Here is a 9964-nt window from a genome sequence, read left to right on the forward strand (position 1 = left end):
AATCTTCCAGGGGACACATGCCAATGGTGGATGGGGTCAGAGGCAAAAAAGTGGCCAGAGCAACAAATGTTAACATTATCTTTGTGCTAGTTTCTCCACACACTCACACAGCCCTCACTCTCTCCTCCATCTCCAGGCAAACAAGAAGCACTGGGTTATAGCCAATGTTCAGTCACACTCAATGTAGACCCATCAAAAGAAATGAACATAAACAGCTTCGGTCCATTCATTTCCATGGCTCTTCTCTGGGTAGAACTTAGTTGTACAGAATTTATATCAGAGTTCAATGACACATTTTAGCCAGGCAAAAAGGGCCAGGGAAGGGCTGTAGCTCAGTGGAAGAGCATCTGCCTTACATGCAGAAGGTCCCGGGTTCTATCCCTGGCATCTCCAGGTAGGGCTTGGGGGAGACCCCTCCCTAAAACCCTGGAGAGCCACTACCAGTGAGGGTAGGCAATACTGAGCTAGATGAACTAACAGTCTGACTATGATCCTGTGCAGTCAAGCAGGGTGTAAATTAGGGCAGTTAAAGGATGCAACACGGGGAAAGTCTCAAGTGCCAGACAGAGAGGCCTGGAGGGCTGCCTTCAACCCTCGGGCACAAGGTTCTCCATCCCTGTTGTGGTCCAGCAACATCTGGAGGGCCACAGGTTCTCCGTTCCTGACCTAGCAGCACCTAGTGAGACCAGCTGTCTCCAGATGCTGGAGCAGGAAACAGAGAGATGGTGGAGGGAGGATTGTGCCACTCCTCTTACCCACATGCTGCTTTTCATGTTTTTAAAAAAACAGGAACATAGCAAGTGCCCTAGCTGAGTGGTATTTTGCATGCAGAAGGTCCCTGGTTCAATCCCCAGCATCTCCAGGTAGAGATGGGCTAGAATCCTGCCTGAAACCCTGGAGAGTCGCTGCTGATCAATAGACAGTACTAAGCTAGGTGGAACAATGGTCTGACTTGGTATAGGGCAGCTTCCTATGTTCCTCTGAAGGTGCCGTATACTGTGTCAGGCCGTTGCTAGTTCAGTATGGTCTACACTGACTGGCAGCAGCTCTCCAGGATTTCAGACATGGCTCTCTCCCAGCTCTACCTGGAGATGCTGCGGACTGAGCCTGGGACCTTCTGCATGCAAAGCCAATGCTCTGCCACTGAACTACGGAGTATTCCTGAGCAAAACCCTGCTTTGGATGCGAATGGGTCAGATGTGTGTCATTGGCTGGTTGGTTGGGACTAGGGATGGGTGAGAATTTTGATTCAGTTTGCCTTTCAAGCAGAATTTATCAAATTCGCACTTTCCGAAACAATATGAGAACCGAAACACAGCCACCCTTCAAAATTCACATTTATTGGAATATTGGGATGCAGTTCGCCAACTAGACAACATTTACAAAAACAAAGATGCATATATTAGGGGAAAGTGTGCATAACAAGGAATACATGAGTGAAAAGAGCATGCAAAAAAGCATGAGATGATGAGAAATGGCTTGCAAAAATGTGAACCTGTCAAAACTGCCTATAAAGATGTGTTTATTTGGAGAAATTTGCATTAAAATGGTGGAGACTTTTCTTGAGGATTTTAAAAAAATATTGCAGGTCACTGTAGAAATGTAGAGAACTTAATTTAACATTGGAAACATGAGAAACTGAGAGAACAGAAATGGACAGATCTTCCCATCCCTAGTTGGGACACACCTGCCTTGCTTCATCCAATTTGGCTTTCAGCCCAACAGTGGCTGAAAAATACTTTCAGTAGGGAATAGAAATTCCAATAGTTACACAAGGACACCAATATAAGGGAGTTTATTCCTCCAAATTTAGATCTGCTTTGTTTCCTTCCTCTTCCCCCCATCCTCAAACCCCATTTGGTTGCTTCCCACTTTTCAGACCACACACTCTTATTTGTTCCGTTTTTGCTACCTCCACTGCTGGAGGCAGGATGCCTCTGAATACCAGGTGCTGGAAAACACAGAATAGGAGAGTGCTCTTATGCTCAGGCCCTGCTTGTGAGCTTCCCAGGGGCATCTGGTTGGCCAATGTCTGAACAAGATGCTGGACTAGATGGGCCCCTGGCTCGATCCAGCAGCAGGGTTGTAGCTGTCCAGGGTCTTGGGGTGGGGTCTTAGACCCTTTACTTTTTGGGGAGCAGGGTCCCTATGTCTCCAGTGTCCTATGAGCCAATCAGCATGAAAAGGGAGTGTGTTAGCCCCTGATAAAAGTTTTCTAACTTGCTTTCTTGTGTTTTCCAGCTGATTGGAGCCAATCAGAGTGTAAGAAGCTGAGTCAGCCACTGAGAAGACTCTTCTCATTAGCTAACACTCTCCCCTTTCATGATGATTGGTTCCTAAGGATGCCTATTGTGGGGGAAGGCATTAACCAGGATCTCATTCTCAACCCAGCAGCAGCAAAAGAGAAAAAGGGGGAGGCTGTGTGGCTGCGACTCTCACGAAGGGGCCCTGCACTGACTTTGTCACTACATTACTGTCCAGCAGGCTCTTCTTATGTTCTTACTCTGAAAGTTTATGTTTAGGCTGATTATCAGGCATTAAAACGTATCCACAACAAATGCTCCTATGAGGCACATGTCGGTTTTGTTCTGTTTTTTTGCAAAGTAAAACTTGCATGGACACACAAGCAAGCCTTGAACCTTTTCTGAAATCTCATCCCCATCACCACCACTGGCCACGGATCCTTCCATCCCACTCTCTTCTCACACGCTGAAACTTGAAATGCTACCTCTGGTTCTCACTTATTGCTAATTCATTCCCTCCGCTCATGCTTTACTGCCTTGGCAGTTTGGGGTATCCCATGAATTTTTTGGCTGACAGTGGCTCACGTTCAGAGCTAAGTACCTTGTTGGCACAACTGCCTTTTTGCTCTGTTATTTTGCTGCCAGTTTTCTCCTAGCTCTAATGCATTAACTCCATCAGGGCACAAAATGTGTTTCTTACAAACTGTCAGAAATTCCCTCCTGTAAGATCAGGCTGAGGGAAGGTGTCATCTGCTATTTTCTTTTGCCGCTTTGCCACTAGGCAAATTACAAATCACGAATTGCTGGAGAAATGCGGAGAACTGAAGACTGGAAAAATGAGAAATTAAGGCCACTTGCTCACATGGGGCTTATTGCATCAGTTTTGTGGATTAAAATGGTAGTGCATTTGTCCCGATTTCTAACATTCTTTTCATACTGCAATACCTGTTGCATTAAGAAACCGTGTTTTTTTCAGCTGATATACCAGCATTTCACACAAATGTTTTTCACAGTGCTGCAACAAACAATGTCTTGTTTTCATCCCTCACCTGTTATACACATGCACACTGTAATTATCCGCTGTATAGGAGAACTAAAATCTCATCCTGTTGCCATGCAATCCCTCTCTATAATCTGACATTCTTTTTGTAGGGTGTCTGGACACAAGGGTGTTCATAGCAAAAAGAGGAAGGGGAAGCTGCTACCTATGCCTGCACCAGAATACTGGTACAATTTTCATCAGGCAAAAAAAAATGACCCTCACCTAAAGTGTGAGAATGCATTGCATCCCAGGATGCCTGTCACTTGAGTGGCTGCAGCTAGCACAAAGCTCCCTTGATTTTCCAGGTTCCCAACCTTACAAATGGATTATTTCTGGAATCCTAAACTTCCACTATATTCCACTAGATTTCTGGAACTAGTTTTTACATTGTGTGAAAGATCAAATAAAATGAGCAAATTATAGGTAAGAAATTGTTGGAATAACAGAATTAAGTGCAGCATGAAAGTAGCCTCAAAGAACCAAAATTGACAGATCCTTCCATCCCTATTTGTTGCTACTTCAGGGGTTTACCAACCATTTTAGTCCCATGGGTACATTTGCAATTTTTACTTAGTATTACAGGTGACATCCCAGCTGGTCACTTCTGTCCCTCCACTCCTACATCAGCTTCCCCCCCCCGCAGAAAAGACGCAGAAAGAAAGTGTATACGCACACTTACCAAGCAGTCTGGGTGAAAATCAGATCCAGTAGAATTTACTCTGAGCCTCGATAAGCGCATAGAACTGAAAGAAGAAGTAGGGAAAAGCATCACTCTTCCAGCTTCCTCTTTCATCTTTATGTACTTCTCAAGGGAGAAGAAGGTAGCCACTCTCACTTTCCATGTGCTCAAGAGGAGAATGTTCACTGTATGTGTAAGGTACGTGTAATGAATTCATTTAATGTCCCTCAAGGAATCACTGTTCCTTAGAACATTCTGGTGCAACAAGCAATTCCAAATGTATTGTGCTCCTCTTCGGATGCGCACCTTAATGTGGTGAGGGGGTTTGTGTGTTGAAGAAGCTGAGAGCAATGCCATCAGGAGTCTAGACCAAGAGGCTAGACTCCTAGCAGGGGCACCCAAGGCGGAATGGTCAAAGCTGAAACACCAGACTAAGATGCATCCAAACTGAGAGGAAGGCAATGATAAACTACCTCTGAATACCCCTTACCACGAAAACCCTATGAACAAAGTATCCAAAATGCAACACGAGATAGTGCTGGAAGATGAGACCCCCAGGTCAGAAGGCACTCACCAAGCTACTGGGGAAGAACAAAGGACAAGTACGAGTAGCACTGTGACTAATTTATTTATTATTATTTATTTATTAAATTTATATACCGCCCGACTAGCATAGCTCTCTGGGTGGTGAACAACAGATTAATACAAAATACAATAAAATCCAATAAAACAAACCACAAAGTACAGAGAATGGGAGATCTAAAAACAATTACAATATAATTCAATAATGACGCAGCTGGGTCAAAGCCGAAAGGAAGCCCAGAGGCTGATGCGCACAAATGCGAAAGGAGAGTCCGGAGTTGTATGACACACACAATGGGAACATGGAATGTGAGAAGCATGAACCAGGAAAAGCTAGAAATTGTCAAGCAAGAAATGGAATGCATCCACATTACAATACTTGGTGTGAGCGAACTAAAATGGACAGGAATGGGACATTTCCAATCAGGCAATTATAAAATATTTTATGCAGGAAATGAGAAATTAAGAAGAAATGGGGTTGCTTTAATAATGAGAAGTGGTGTAAGCAAGAGCAATTAGGAGCTACAACGCAAGGTCTGAGCGAGTGATATCAATGAGATTAAATGGGAAACCTATCAACATAACCATCATCCAAGTCTATGCTCTGACGGCAAATGCAGAAGAGGAATTGGAGAGATTTTATGCGGAAGTACAGGAGGAAATTGATCACACCCCAAAACAAGATGTGATGATAATCATGGGGGACTGGAATGCAAAAGCAGAGGACAGAGACGAACTAGGAATTGTGGGGAAATGGTGCCTAGGAGACAGAAATGAAGCAGGAGAAACACTTATTGAATTCTGTGAAGCCAATAATTTGCTTCTTGCGAACACATTTTTTGAACAACCGAAAAGACGACTATACACGTGGACATCACCAAATGGTCAATATAGGAATCAAATTGATTATATAATTGGTAGCAGAAGGTGGAGAAGTTCCATACTTTCTGCAAAAACAAGACCAGGAGCAGACTGTGGTACAGATCATGAACTGGTTGTATCGAAAATCAGAGTAAAGCTAAAGAAGACCAACAAAGCAATCATAACACCAAAATACAATTTAAATAACATCCCAGAAGCATATAAAGATCAAATAAGGAACAGGTTTGAGGCTTTAAACTTAGTTGACAGAGAACCAGAAGAACTATGGAATGAAGTCAGAGACATTATCAGAGATAATCTCTAGTTAAAAAGAGAGAAAGACCACAATGGATGACTGAAGAAACTCTTAAAATGGTTAAAGAGAGAAGGAAAGCAAAAGCAAAAGGAGATAGAAACACAGTCAGAACCCTAAATGCAACAATACGACGACTAGTACGTATGGACAAAGACAACTATTACAATAGTTACTGTATAGAAATAGAAGAAGACAACAAAAAGGGTAGAACAAGAGCCCTATTCCAAAAGAATAGAGAAATGAAAGGGAAATTTCAAGAGTAGGGATGTTGAATAATTAACAGGAAAACACACTGAATGACCGAGATGAAATAAAAGGAAGATGGAAGCAATACACTGAAGAACTCTATAAAAGAGATGCCAGGATGACAGATTCATTCATGGAGGAACCATATGATGAAGAACCAGAAATTTTAGAATGTGAGGTGGCAGCTGCTCTTAAAATACTTGGAAGAAACAAATCACCAGGAATAGATGGCATACCAATAGAGTTGCTACAAGCTACTGAGACTGAATCTGTCCAAATGTTGACTAAAATCTGTCAAGAAATATGGAAAACTAAACAATGGCGCACAGACTGGAAGCGTTCCATATACATCCCAATTCCAAAGAAAGGGGATCCCAGGGAATGCAGTAATTATATAACTATTGCCTTAATATCCCATGCAAGTAAAGTAATGCTCAAGATTCTACAACAAAGGCTCTTACCATATATGGAGCGAGAAATGCCAGACGTCCAAGCTGGATTTAGAAAGGGAAGAGGTACCAGAAATCATATCACAAACATACGTTGGATAACGGAACGGAGCAAGGAGTTTCAGAAGAAAATCACCCTGTGCTTTATAGATTACAGCAAAGCCTTTGACTGTGTAGATCATGAAAAACTATGGAATGCTTTAAAAGAAATGGGGGTGCCACAGCATCTGATTGTCCTGATGCGCAACCTATACTCTGCACAAGAGGCTACTGTAAGGACAGAATATGGAGAAACCGATTGGTTCCCGATCGGAAAGGGTGTGAGACAGGGGTGTATTTTATCACCCTATTTATTTAATCTATACGCAGAACATATCATATGGAAAGCAGGATTGGGCCAAGAAGAAGGAGGTGTGAAAATTGGAGGGAGAAATATCAATAATTTAAGATATGCAGACGATACCATACTACTAGCAGAAACCAGTAATGATTTGAAATGAATGCTGATGAAAGTTAAAGAGGAAAGCACAAAAGCAGGACTACAGCTGAACGTCAAAAAGACTAAAGTAATGACAACAGAAGATTTATGCAACTTTACAGTTGACAATGAGGACATTGAACTTGTCAAGGATTATCAATATCTTGGCACAATCATTAACCAAAATGGAGACAATAGTCAAGAAATCAGAAGGCTAGGACTGGGGAGGGCAGCTGTGAGAGAACTAGAAAAGGTCCTCAAATGTAAAGATGTAACAGTGAACACTAAAGTCAGGATCATTCAGACCATGGTATTTCCGATCTCTATGTATGGATGTGAAAGTTGGACAGTGAAAAAAGCTGATAAGAGAAAAATCAACGCATTTGAAATATGGTGTTGGAGAAGAGCTTTGTGGATACCATGGACTTCAAAAAAGACAAATCATTGGGTGTTAGAACAAATTAAACCAGAACTCTCAATAGAAGCTACAATGATGAAACTGAGGTTATCATACTTTGGACACATAATGAAAAGACATGATTCATTAGAAAAGGTAATAATGCTGGGAAAAACAGAAGGAAGTAGAAAAAGAGGAAGGCCAAACAAGAGATGGATTGATTCCCTAAAGGAAGCCACAGACCTGAACTTACAAGATCTGAACAGGGTGGTTCATGACAGATGCTCTTGGAGGTCACTGATTCAAAGGGTCGCCATAAGTCGTAATAGACTTGAACAACAACAGTCAAAACTACATACAAACATGTATTTATTAGGATAAATTCACACTAAAATGCTAATGGTTTTAATGAGGTTTTTTAAAAAGTACAAATTGCTGAAGAACTTACAAGTTCTGAACAGGGTGGTTCATGACAGATGCTCTTGGAGGTCACTGATTCATAGGGTCGGCATAAGTCGCAGTCGACTTGGAGGCACATAACAACAACAAACTTTCAAATTATGTGGATGGGGCAGGTCTCTAAAACAAAGGTAAATGAGCAAGGAAGGGTGGTGATCAGTTCGTGATTGCCCCCACACCCACAAAGAAGACATAGTATTGGGTTTGGAAGTTAAATTTATTAAAATATAACATGTTTCGAATCTGAAAGAAAGCATCTCCAATTACCCAAATTATAAAATACTGTCAGGTGAGGAATTAAACAAATTCTGGTAGGCAAGCAACCATCCAGACCCCTGGGCAAGTATGCAGCCAATAGCTGTGGCTCTCCAGCCAAGGATATGGAATAACTCTCCCTCCTTGCTAAGTAAGCCTTAGGTGTGTATCTTTCATGCACACCTTGGCTCTGCTCTACTCACATTCACCCCGATGCACATGAAGGCCACAAGGGGCACCCCCAGTTCCTCCCATACCCAAAGGTTTGATGGATTCCTGGAGGGTGTCCTTACCCAATACTGCCTCAGTATACCTAAATTATTTTTCCCAAGTTCCTCACCTTAAGAACATAAGAAGAGCCTGCTGGATCAGGCCAGTGGCCCATCTAGTTCAGCATCCTGTTCTCACAGTGGCCAACCAGGTGCCTGGGGGAAGCCCGCAAGCAGGACCCGAGTGCAAGAATACTCTCCCCTCCTGTGGCTTCCGGCAACTGGTTTTCAGAAGCATGCTGCCTCTGACTAGGGTGGCACAGCACAGCCATCACGGCTAGTAGCCATTGATAGCCCTGTCCTCCATGAATTTGTCTAATCTTCTTTTAAAGCCATCCAAGCTGGTGGCCATTACTGCATCTTGTGGGAGCAAATTCCATAGTTTAACTATGCGCTGAGTAAAGAAGTACTTTCTTTTGTCTGTCCTGAATCTTCCAACATTCAGCTTCTTTGAATGTCCACGAGTTCTAGTATTATGAGAGAGGGAGAAGAACTTTTCTCTATCCACTTTCTCAATGCCATGCATCATTTTATACACTTCTATCATGTCTCCTCTGACCCGCCTTTTCTCTAAACTAAAAAGCCCCAAATGCTGCAACCTTTCCTCGTAAGGGAGTCGCTCCATCCCCTTGATCATTCTGGTTGCCCTCTTCTGAACCTTTTCCAACTCTATAATATCCTTTTTGAGATGAGGCGACCAGAACTGTACACAGTACACATCGGCTGTTTTATTTTCAATACCTTTCCTAATTATTGCTAGCATGGAATTTGCCTTTTTCACAGCTGCCACACACTGGGTCAACATTTTCATCGTGGTATCCACTACAACCCTGAGGTCTCTCTCCTGGTCGGTCACCACCAGTTCAGACCCCATGAGCGTATATGTGAAATTCAGATTTTTTGCTCCAATATGCATAATTTTACACTTGTTTATATTGAATTGCATTTGCCATTTTTCTGCCCATTCACTCAGTTTGGAGAGATCTTTTTGGAGCTCTTCGCAATCCCTTTTTGTTTTAACAACCCTGAACAATTTAGTGTCATCAGCAAACTTGGCCACTTCACTGCTCACTCCTAATTCTAGGTCACCTTCCCGAACACAATGCCATAAACGGCAAACAGCCTGAGGCCAAATGAATTAAACCCAACAATAAGAAGTAGGCAAAATGGGAAGGATCCCCAAAAGTGGGGCCCCACAAAAAAAATCCTACTTGGCCCCTAAATTGATGACTGGCATTGCCCATACTGCATATAGGAAGGGAGGGTGAGCACAAACAAATCACAAGGAGGAGGTTTGAGGGGGCAGAGCAGGCTTATAACTCTATTCAGCCCCATACCATTGGTTATGGGACACCACATGTCCCCCTCTCTCCCCTACATAGTAGAACTCCCACGTCCTCTTTGCCAAACGGGAGGGGTGAGGGGAAACTCACCCCCACTTTAAGATGGGGATGTTGTTTTCCTAAGAACTGTGGAAGCAAATCAGGTTTGTTTATTATTGATTATTTGGTTGGTTAGTTGGTTAGCTGATTGATTACCTATACATCCCACCTTCCTGAAGGTGCACATGGGGTTCTCAGATGGTCTTCCATCCAGACGTTGACCAAACCCATACCTAGTTGCTGCACCTGCCACATATTTAATGGCCAGGACTATGATATGAATATCTAAATGACAGGGAGGGAATG

At 42.8% G+C, this 9964-nt stretch overlaps 1 non-coding gene across 1 annotated transcript; it reads left to right on the top strand.

The window, feature by feature from the left end:
- The first annotated feature begins 324 nt into the window (after positions 1-324).
- On the top strand, positions 325-393 carry TRNAV-UAC (transfer RNA valine (anticodon UAC)). The gene has a single exon. It is a non-coding gene; the product is annotated as a tRNA-Val (tRNA).
- Positions 394-9964: the final 9571 nt, after the last annotated feature.

The sequence above is a fragment of the Rhineura floridana genome, chromosome 13 (genome assembly GCF_030035675.1).
Source record: "Rhineura floridana isolate rRhiFlo1 chromosome 13, rRhiFlo1.hap2, whole genome shotgun sequence".
In the NCBI taxonomy this organism is placed as follows: Eukaryota; Metazoa; Chordata; class Lepidosauria; order Squamata; family Rhineuridae; genus Rhineura; species Rhineura floridana.